Source organism: Macrobrachium nipponense, chromosome 1, assembly GCF_015104395.2.
Source record: "Macrobrachium nipponense isolate FS-2020 chromosome 1, ASM1510439v2, whole genome shotgun sequence".
NCBI lineage: Eukaryota > Metazoa > Arthropoda > Malacostraca > Decapoda > Palaemonidae > Macrobrachium > Macrobrachium nipponense.
The window spans coordinates 19,537,054-19,547,515 of record NC_087200.1 but is presented as its reverse complement, the minus strand read 5'-3'; the positions used below and the strand labels follow the sequence as shown (position 1 = coordinate 19,547,515).

General features: G+C 36.6%; 1 long non-coding RNA gene across 1 annotated transcript; it reads left to right on the top strand.

Annotated features, from left to right (window-relative positions):
- The first annotated feature begins 552 nt into the window (after positions 1-552).
- On the top strand, positions 553-7,248 carry LOC135220099 (uncharacterized). The gene is made up of 3 exons (XR_010315568.1): positions 553-920; positions 3,594-3,686; positions 5,247-7,248. It is a non-coding gene; the product is annotated as an uncharacterized LOC135220099 (long non-coding RNA).
- Positions 7,249-10,462: the final 3,214 nt, after the last annotated feature.

Genomic DNA, 10,462 nt, shown 5'->3' with positions numbered 1-10,462 from the left:
GCCAGGACGTAATTCCAATTAAATGTGAAATTATAATGCGGTTTGTTTGACGGCCTGTCAAAGGATACACTAACGGAAATCTAATAACCTACTCTCTATCTCGGGTGATTATATACATATATGCTTTAAAAAATCACAGTAGATGCACGTGACTTCATTGAATAAGCGAATACCACAAGAAAATGATAGGCAGAAATCCAAGCGCTTTCGCCTTTACTAAGACATTGTCTCAGTAAAGACGGAAGCGCTTGGATTTCTGCCTATCATTTTCCTGTTTGGTGTTCGCTTATAGGTATATATATATATATAATATATATATATATAATATTATATAATATATATAATATATTATATATATTATATAGTGTGTGTGTGTGTGTGTGTGTGTGTAGGGAAAGACAGGGAAATTTAATGAAAACAATCCAACCTATAAGGTTTGAATAACGTCCCCATCCCTTACAGTTAAATTCCTGGTCACACTAAAATGCTAACTGAACTTTGAACAGCGGTAGGACGACCCTTTCAAATAGGCTGCCCTTGGTAGCTGCTGAACCTCGAAGGTAACAAGAAAGATTAGCAGGCGCCTACAAGGATTGACCTCGTCTTTAGGTCTTGGGCTGACCCAGTTTACTTAAACTGGCCGTGATAATCCGTGATCTCCTTATATCTCCGTGAAAAATGACACCCTGATTTGAATAAGTCTGCTTAGTTTCTATCTATCGTTATCTCTTGTCAAAGGACCAATACTGACTCTAGTGTCCAGGCGACGGTATTTAGGTGGAGTTTACTTCTCTGTCTCCACCTTTCACTTTAGCTGTTGTCGTTGGGATCGCAAGTTAAGAGAGGACATTGTATATGGTGCTTCAGGATTTCACTCGTTCTGTAGGAAGTGAAGGCAACGGTCACTTAACGGTTCCTTTGTAAGTATAGTTACTTATTTTCTCTTGGGTTCAAATGAAAATAGCAGGATTTCAGTACTGTACATGTTGAAAGCATTTATGCCTGTATGTGCACCTGCAGTCGCGTGTGATGCGATTACCTGTAATCAGTTCAAACAAATCTAATATAAAGAAATCCTTCCAATATATTTCTGGGAAAAGCTAAAAACCTCATTTTCCATATTACACACACACGTACAGACATACAAATGCGTCTTATGAAATGTGAATTTTGCTTCCCTAAAAATGCAGTCATACTTTTTGCTCCTTGGAGGAGGTAGCGTCTTGTATGACTAGTCTTGCAGCGGACAGTAAATTTTGTACTTTTTCTTGGCCGCAATTATCGGTGGTACCCATTCGAACCACGGGTTTACAAATGCATGCCCACTTTTTTACCACCGAACCATATGTATATGGGGCATTTACGAAGTTCCAGTGATGTATAGGGAAGAGGTAAAACTGCAAAATTGTTTTTTTCACGCTACACGAAAGCTATTTAATTTTTCGTTGTAGTGAATTTGTAAGTTATTGTAAGAAAGTGTTCTCTCTACTTTCCACTTAAGGGACGGCGAGTCATCGTTTTTCTCAAATATCTTTCAAACTAATTATTTGATCGAAATGGTACTTTGACACAGTGTACAAGACAACTCCCGCTAGTTTGTGGTAATTGTGTGCATTGTCAAATGACATTATTTAAGGTGTTTACTCTTGACTTCCATGGTGTTGCCAAGCATCGCCAACCTATGCTTTAGAACGTCCTTTATCACCATCCCGTCCCTCCCTACCTCCCTCCCTCACCCTTCCCCTCCTCATCCCTCCCTCAACCCACTACCTTGGCTTCCCCGTTTCCGTCTCCCCCCCTCCCACCCGCCCCATTGCTGTCTATTGCATTATATTGAGTAATATTGGATGTTACACATATTTTTTTTAGATTATGTGTTCATTTAACCATTGTTATTGCGTTTTCTTGAGTTATATAAATGGGAGTAAGCGAAAGAGCGTATGACCTTCACCCTATTCACGTATCTGCTATTAAGATCTCTTAAAATCCTTTAGGACGTGTTGACTACGAGTAGGTAAGATACGGTAACCAAAATTAAATCACACGGATTAACTCACATCCCAGTATATAATTAACACTGCTCTCGGATTCATTCCCATGGCGTCTGTAACGCGATTATATGGCCTGTGCGGGCAGAGTACGGTCAGTAAAGCGTATTCTTAATCTGTTAAGTAATCGTAAAAACTAAACGAATGTCACAATTAATTATTTCATAAGTATAAATTTTCCATGGATAACAACCTCATAAATAAAACGAGTGTAGCAATTATTGATAGGATAAGGGTACAATACACATACACACATATATATGGTACATATTCCACCGGTGAAATAGAGACAAAGTACTAGATATGATAGAGATATGAATAGATCGATTGACTGATTGACCAATATGCGCGTGCTCTTTTTGCGTGTGTGTGTGCGTTATGAAGATTCACTTGCCTATTGAGAGTAATCCTTAATTTATCGTTAGCTTTCTCCATTTTGTATATAGTTAGGAGTCTAACTGCAAATGCCTTTCTGCAATTACTGCTGAAAGAGTAACATGGCGGCCATGACAGCAATGAAAAATCCGTCTCCATCAATTACGGTATTACTTGAGACGCCTAACTATTAACTGAAAACGTTGGGAAAAATTAACCATTGTTATAGTCGTTACGTAAAGCCTCACTATCCTTTTCATTATGAACTCTCCAGTTTTCTCCCGGTATTGAAAAATATCATGGAAAACGGTATTTTATTGCATACTGTAAATTGCGGAGAGATGAGAAATCAGAGCAGTAATAAAGAAACAGTGAGGAAGGGAGGGAGGGATGGGGGATAGCGGACGTTCGATTCTGTTGATTAGTCCTGCTGACTCATGCAACTTGGCCTCTAAAAGTCAAGAATAAACGCCTTAACTAACACCATTTGACAATGCACTATATTACCAGAAAATTAGCGGAGGTGTCTTGTACACTGTGTCAAAGTACCATTTCGATCATATCATTTGTTTGGAAGATATTTAAGAAAAACAATGATTCGCAATCCTTGAAATGGATAGTAAGTAATTCCACATTTAACTTTCCTACTTACATTACCGTGAAACTTTGATTTCAGATATCAGAAGTACGACACAAAGCACAATTCTTTCTTTGTCATAGTATGTTCATAATTTGCTTTTTTATGGGTATGAATTAATATTCCTAATCTTAAAGTTTGAGTAGAACGAAAATAGTTTTCATGGTCCCAATAATGTTCAAAACAAAGCATATTTCAAAATACATGGACGAAAATATAAAATAAATGACATTAAGCTGGACGTTCAAATAAAATATCAATCAAATTAGTTTTATTACAGTTTTGATCTGTGAAGCCGATTTCAACATAATCAGTAATATTAAATAAAAGGGTATCTGCTTATTAGGTGAAAGGTTAAATGTTGTCAATGAACTTGACCCCCCCCTTACTATCAATAACATTTCGTATCAACGCATTCATACTTCATTATAAGTATGTAGTTTGAAAAATGGCATTTCATGATAATTTAAGTTCGGTTGTGATTGTTAGATTAATTTGGTATTACGCCTGCAAATATTCTCATTCGTGCGCAGACTGGATGAGGGAAGTAGTTATTACTGAGCTGCAAATTGACGTCATTACGTCCAGGTGAACACGGAATGTCTATGGATCATTTAGAAATAAAGGTATGCTATTTCAATTGTTCCCCTTTTGCTTAAAATGTTTTACGATTATTTCTGTAAGGTGTTTTAATAACGCTCGAGTAACTTAACTATACTATTATGTCCTTAAGTAGAAAATTCTGTAGTCAACGGTAGCGCTGAAAACAGCACCTTTATTCTTAGTCTTGTGGCTGTTAATCGAGATACTTTCTCCCCAGCGGTTCTACTCTACTGTGTCAAAATTTAGTTAATTATTCGGTCATGCTGGATTATCTTGTGAATAAGACGATTCACGAGGGTGTTGTCCACGATGTCTGCCTTCCTATGTTTTCCTGATAAGTTCATGTTATCTCTTTGGCTTATGACGGCTGATTCCAGAATCTCCCTCACGTATGGTAGAGCACGATTAAATGGATAAGATGACTCATTCCAATAAACACCACGACCAAAATCTTCAGTGGGCGAAAATCTCTCATTTTCTTGACCATAAACCATAAATAACAGATCTGTTGTGTTATCTGTGCGATGACGATAGCCAAATAGATACAATGAATTTGTGAGAAGGGCATTGAAGGGCAGGCATTATGAAATAAAAAAAAAAAAAAAAAAACACCAGAACTCTCATATTAAAAAGATAATCCAGCCAGACCCATTTCAACCCTGTCCAGAGATTTTTACTCTAATCCATCTCCTCTCAAGAACAGCACACAAGAAATCTGGAATAAAACAAACCGGTTTAGCCTAAGCAACTTTCTCGTCTTTCCCACCGTTATCCCTACATAAAGGGGTCGGTTGCCTGATGCGCCTCTCCTCCACTGCCTTCTATCAAAGGCATCATCCTCCAGCAAACCTCTTCTCTCCATATCTTCCTTCAACTTATCTCGCCATCTAATTCTTTGTCTCCCTCTCGATCTTCTTCCTCTGACAGGTTCCTCCCAAGCCCTCTTCGCTCCCTCCTCGTCAATCATCCTCAACACATGTCCATACCATCTTAATTGTGACTCTCTTATTACCTCTGTAATCTTTAATAAGCCTACCCTTCTTCTTATACCATCATTTCCTTTTTTAGCCCATGTAAATGTTCCCCCTCGACCACCTTCCTTACTGGTTGTTCTATGAGCAAGAGTCCGTTCTGGCATTTTCCAGTGAGACGAGTGCCGATGTGTACTGGCTGAAATAGGTTTTTTTTTAATTTATTGGTTTCTTTTGTTGGATTTTTAGGAAAAAGATTAATCTGTTAGATTATAATAAGTTGAAATACATAAATAACTCCACACACACACACACACGCATATATATATATATATATAGATATATATATATATATATATATATATATATATATCCCTATTTTGCGCAACAATGTTCTTCAGATGTGATCAAGTTTTTCCACCCAGTTTCCTATAGTATAATGTTTAAAGCAATACACTAAACTGAGTTCCAGTGCTGTTAACAATCTAATTTCCAGCATACAAGAAAAGTTTTAAATCTCTTATCTGATGAGATCAGGTTAAAAGATTAGAAGCAGTATTTTTAATAGGTAACTCATTTAATGCAACAACATAATTCTGTGTCCCCCTTCAGATGGACGCATACGCATATTACAACGTCAGGACCGAGGAGTGTTCCTTCCACTTTCATTACGAAAACGAAAACGTTGTGATGTCTACCGTCCCGGGAACTAATCTGGTGGAAGTGTATTCGTTAAAGGAACAGGAACGAAAAGACCAGCAACTTTGGGAGGAGAAAAGGAAACACAGCTGCATTCAGAGCAGCACCGAACAGAAAAGTGACCCTGCTGTTATATCACCCCAGAGAAGTAAGTCGTTTGGGTAAATGGACAAATTCTTCCCAAAATAAAATAGATACATGCTTGCGGAGCTGTGGTTAAATGGATGGACTGAGTGGACATACTTTTCATTAATCACAAATCAATTCTGGTGTTACCTGCAGTTAAAGAAGCAACTATCAAAGCAGGATGCTTGTGTTCATTAAAAATGATTTAATCTTTTCGAAAATCAATTAATCTTCGTCTACTCTATATCGCATTCAACTTCCAGTTAGCGGTAATAATGTTTTCCTTGAACCACTGCTCAACATACCAACTGTTGCATGATATTTTTAATGATTATGATTTGATTTGGGGACCGTTCAAGCTTTCTTATCTACCCCGAAGAAAGCACCCATCACTCGTCCTGGCCATTTTTATTGCATATTGTCTGACTTTCAGAGCATATTCTATATCCAAGAGGTTCAATCAAATTTGTCACTGGTAACCTGTGACAAGAAGTGTCACATATCGTGATACACTACTGTGTTATAGACTGCCTAAAGAAAATATTTTAACAGACATTTACTTCGTGAACAAAACATTCGTAACAATCTATAAGCGAGACCATCAGCCCGATAGTCAGTGTCTTCATGATAGCCCTCCCCATAATTCATTTCTCGAAGTCTTTGGGGAAATTTTTAAAACTCGCGGTTGGCAGCCACATCCAAATATGTCTGCACCTTTGTCCTTAGCGTCTTATCTCATGCCAAACCATATCCTGTGGGGGATATGCGAGATTACTTACCAGATTTAAAAGACTTCACCACGTAAGTTGAAAAACGTCTTCCACTCCATTTTCATACTAGCAGCGAATCTACGTGAGGCGATCGTTCGCTTTCACCAATTTGTGATCTGACCGATGTGATGGCCAGATAATGTCCTTGAAGACTTCCATGGTTGACAGAAGGAATGGAAACGAACAAATGTTGTCTTAGTGCTGAGGAAAATTATATATCTCCCCTTAAAGGAAAAACTATAATTATCAAGATATACTGAAGTTAGGTTAACATTTCAAAAGTAAAAGATGGAAAATTGTGCCTTCAATCGAACAATATAAGGATTGCCAATGACAGCAGAATAAATGACGCAAGAGCTGCCCTAACAGGTTGCACTAAGTCACCTCAAGAGAACAGCAACTGCTTAAACCTAAAAACAAAAGGACATCAAGAAAAACTGAAGGCAGGGAAGAAATTTCTAGCGAGGAAACGAGGACATAATCATTAGTATGATTAACTGCTACTGACTTTATTCTGTCATGGAAGAGACAAAGGAAGGGCAATCACAAAAAGGTGAAAAATATTAAAAACAAAGATTGAAACGTCAGACTGAATCATCTGAATTTCTTTCCCCTCCCCCCCCCCTCCCTTCACTTCATTTCTACCTTTCAAGAGGTAAGAGTCCAATTCCGAAACATTGGTAATAAGGATTTGCAATATCAATCTAGATATGGCCGAACCTGAAATACGCTTATCAATACCACTCTTGTAGATGGAGGCCTGTTTAGTGAAAAAAAAAAAAAAAAAAAACATTAATATACATGAATTATTGTGATTTTAAAGCAGACTAGTATTCATGGATGTTATAGAGGGTAAGAGGAGCCTTACAACTTCTCATATGAGTTGATTTTTTAAAATAACAAGTCTGTATCTCACAAACTGCTTTAATGTTAGGTTAGGTTTGATGTCTCATATTTAAAAGTAAAACAAGTTTTTAAGCTACTCCTTCATAGTTTTATTTTAAAATGCAACACTCTATTCAATAAAAAAAAGAGAAAAACTGCGCAGGATGTTTTAATCAACCAGAATTAATATTCTACCAGACGTAGTAAGTGAAAATTAGAACGAACTACTTTACGTTTAATTAACAGTAGCTCTGACTAGTGCGAAATATATTTCAAAGCTCTCATGATCAGAGAATGGGAAGTCTAGCCACATCATATCTCTCTCTCTATCTTTCAAAAATAATTTGATAATTAACTGTATTTCAGATGAAAATTTCATACGGCACTCGGTATGAGTCTGTCTGGGATATTTAGGATTGTTTTGAAAGCTTTAGTATTCTGGTCTATTTATCAATTACAACGGCGATTTGAACTATAATACAATAATAAAAAGTTGAACATTATCAATTTAATTAGACTTGCAAAGATCTTCGATACTGTTTAACCTTATCTGAGATATGCTTGATACATTTTAGTTAAGATTCCTTCTTGTATTATCCTTTGTCAATGAGGGTTAAATAGAGAGAGAGAGAGAGAGAGAGAGAGAGAGAGAGAGAGAGAGAGAGAGAGAGAGAGAGAGAGAGAGAGATTGGTTTTCCAAGCCTTCCTGCTAAAATACACAAATTTAGTAAGTACTTATACAGGTAAATAGCATTTCAAAGTGTTTAAAAACTGTATTTATCCTACCATAAGGTGAATGAAATTGATATGAACATATAATACTGATAACTACTTTTACCTTGAGCCACAGATTTGAAGACATAATAATCATATATATAAAATAATAAAAATGAAGAATATGCTCGCAAGTTCACTAGTGTAGAGGCAATGTGAATGAATAATATGTAACAAAATGCAGCACAATGATCCATAATTCAAAAATGTTCATCACAAAAAAAAAAAAAAAAAATGCAATTTAAAAGTTCTCTGTGAGAGCTTTGGCAAATACTTCGTCGGGATATAGAGGGAAGGGGGAAGGACGATTGCTTTTTGCATTGACATTTCGCATTCAACCCAGACTATGATCGAGTGACTGGCATTTGGAAGGTTTTTGTGAATTCAAATCTAGACTGGAATAAATGGCGTTTGTTTGCCGTGTCCATATTACGAGAGGAAAAGGTCAGATTGAAAATTTTGATTTTTTTACAAATAGATTCAGGGGCTATACAAATACAGACCGTATTTTCCCTCTGAGATGTATGTGATGATGCCAGGCCGTATTTCATACAATCATAATTTCAAAGTATTACTGCAATGAACAGAAAAAAAGTTAAGTTCTTTGTACAAATTGTATAATATACAACTGTAGAAAAATATGCAATACTGGCTATAAGAATGGGTTAAATGCTGTATTCTATGATAAAAGTTATATAAAAAAACCATATACAAAAGGTCCAAAATACGCATAAAAAAGGTACACAAAATTATCACGTCTTTCCAAATATGGGATTTCGCACCACATTTACAAGTTCGTTCGCCTCTGAAATGCATCAACTTCTGTAGAGACGTTTGTCTTCCCTTTCAATAACAAATCGTTGTTCAAAGAGGATCGAGAGGCTTAATTAGAACCCGTGGCATAGAACCTTCTTCCTTGTGTTCCAGTACTGGTCTTCCTTACTCATCACAAAGATTAGATACAGCACTTTTGGTTGCTCCAGGGTTACCTGAAGAGCAGGTTGGTTTTTCGTTTTGTCTCTATTAGTACGTATTTAGTTACATCATTGTAATATTTCTACATTTGCGTTCATACCTGAGAATGGCTTGGTTTGTTTTTGCTCTCCATTGTCAGGATACATTTCATATCTGTATGTATATTCCTCCGTTGCATAACGGTAAAAAGGACAGCCAAGTTCCTAAATTTTTAGACGTATTAGTACGTAATGCATATGGATCAAAAGTTGTGTAAGTGTGCGACATACTAGAAGTATATAAAACTGCAAAATTTGAGTTTAAGTGAACCATTCTCCTAGTGATGTCGAGTTACATAACACACATCCCAAAGGTTACGTATTCGGCTTCGAACTCCAGGGGGAAACCGGTGGGATTCTATTGACAGTCCAAGATCGGAACTAAATCCCGATGTAGAGTAATCCGCTTATCACAGGATCCGAGGGACAATAGCTCCTACGTACAATATTTAAAAGTTATATAAGGGAATCCTGCCCATGGGAGGAAAAATGCTTAGGATATTAACTTGTATGTGAATGAAATCATTCCATGAAAAATTAGGTGAGCTTTCCTTGCTAAGTGAGTGTAAATTCCTTGTGGAAACAGATTTTATCTGTAGGATAAATCTTTACTAAATACATTGAACCCAATACCAAGAAAAGCCAATCAGAAATAGAAATCCAGGAAGTGAGAGTGTAGAGAAAATGCCATCAGTATGTGAAAAAAACATTGATATCGAAGTCTACTTTGCCTTCCTTGCTGAAAATTTTTGCATAGCAGCTTCAAAAATTTCATGTTATATGAATTTACATCAGAAATTCTCTGACGGTTACCATAGATCGCTCGCTAAATTTCCTCGTCTGTATAATGGTTGAATTATTAGGCTCTTCGTAACATCAGATTCATTCTAAAGGAAGAAGAAAATATTGCCATGTAGTACCGGAATGGAATGTACAATTTAGGCCATAGGCCAAACGTTGGGACCTATGAGATGATTTAACAATGAAAGATTTTAAAGGTGTAATAGGAGGATAGCCTCGCAGTTGCACTATGAAACAAATGTTACGAGAGGGTGAAGCTCTGAGTAATTCCGGTGTATTTGTGGAATAATCCTGGATTAATGATAATAATCTCTCAGAATGAAAACGGGATGATTAAATGCAAATTAAAATGAGTTGCAGGACTCGTGGAGTCATTCATATCCGTAATGTCATCATTAAAGTAATAATAGTTATGTCTCCCTTAAGGGTAGGCTCCACTTTGGGGGGTGCCGATCGTAAAAAATATTTGCCAAAAATACACTAATCAAGACAGGCTAATGAAATTTTCAGGCATTATTAGCACTATAATAATGCATATTCTCTGTGAGTTTTATCATCCTACAGGGAAAATTAATGATTTTATGAAAAAAAATGTGAACAAACGGAAATTTCCGGGCCCTCGCACTGAAGGTTATTTGGTGATTGGTGAGAAACTACAGTCTTGAATAGAAATTCGGTCTGACAGAATGTTGGTATATCCACCTGGAACATGCACAAAAAAATTATCAAAATAGAACAGTAAATAAGCACGTAATAACGA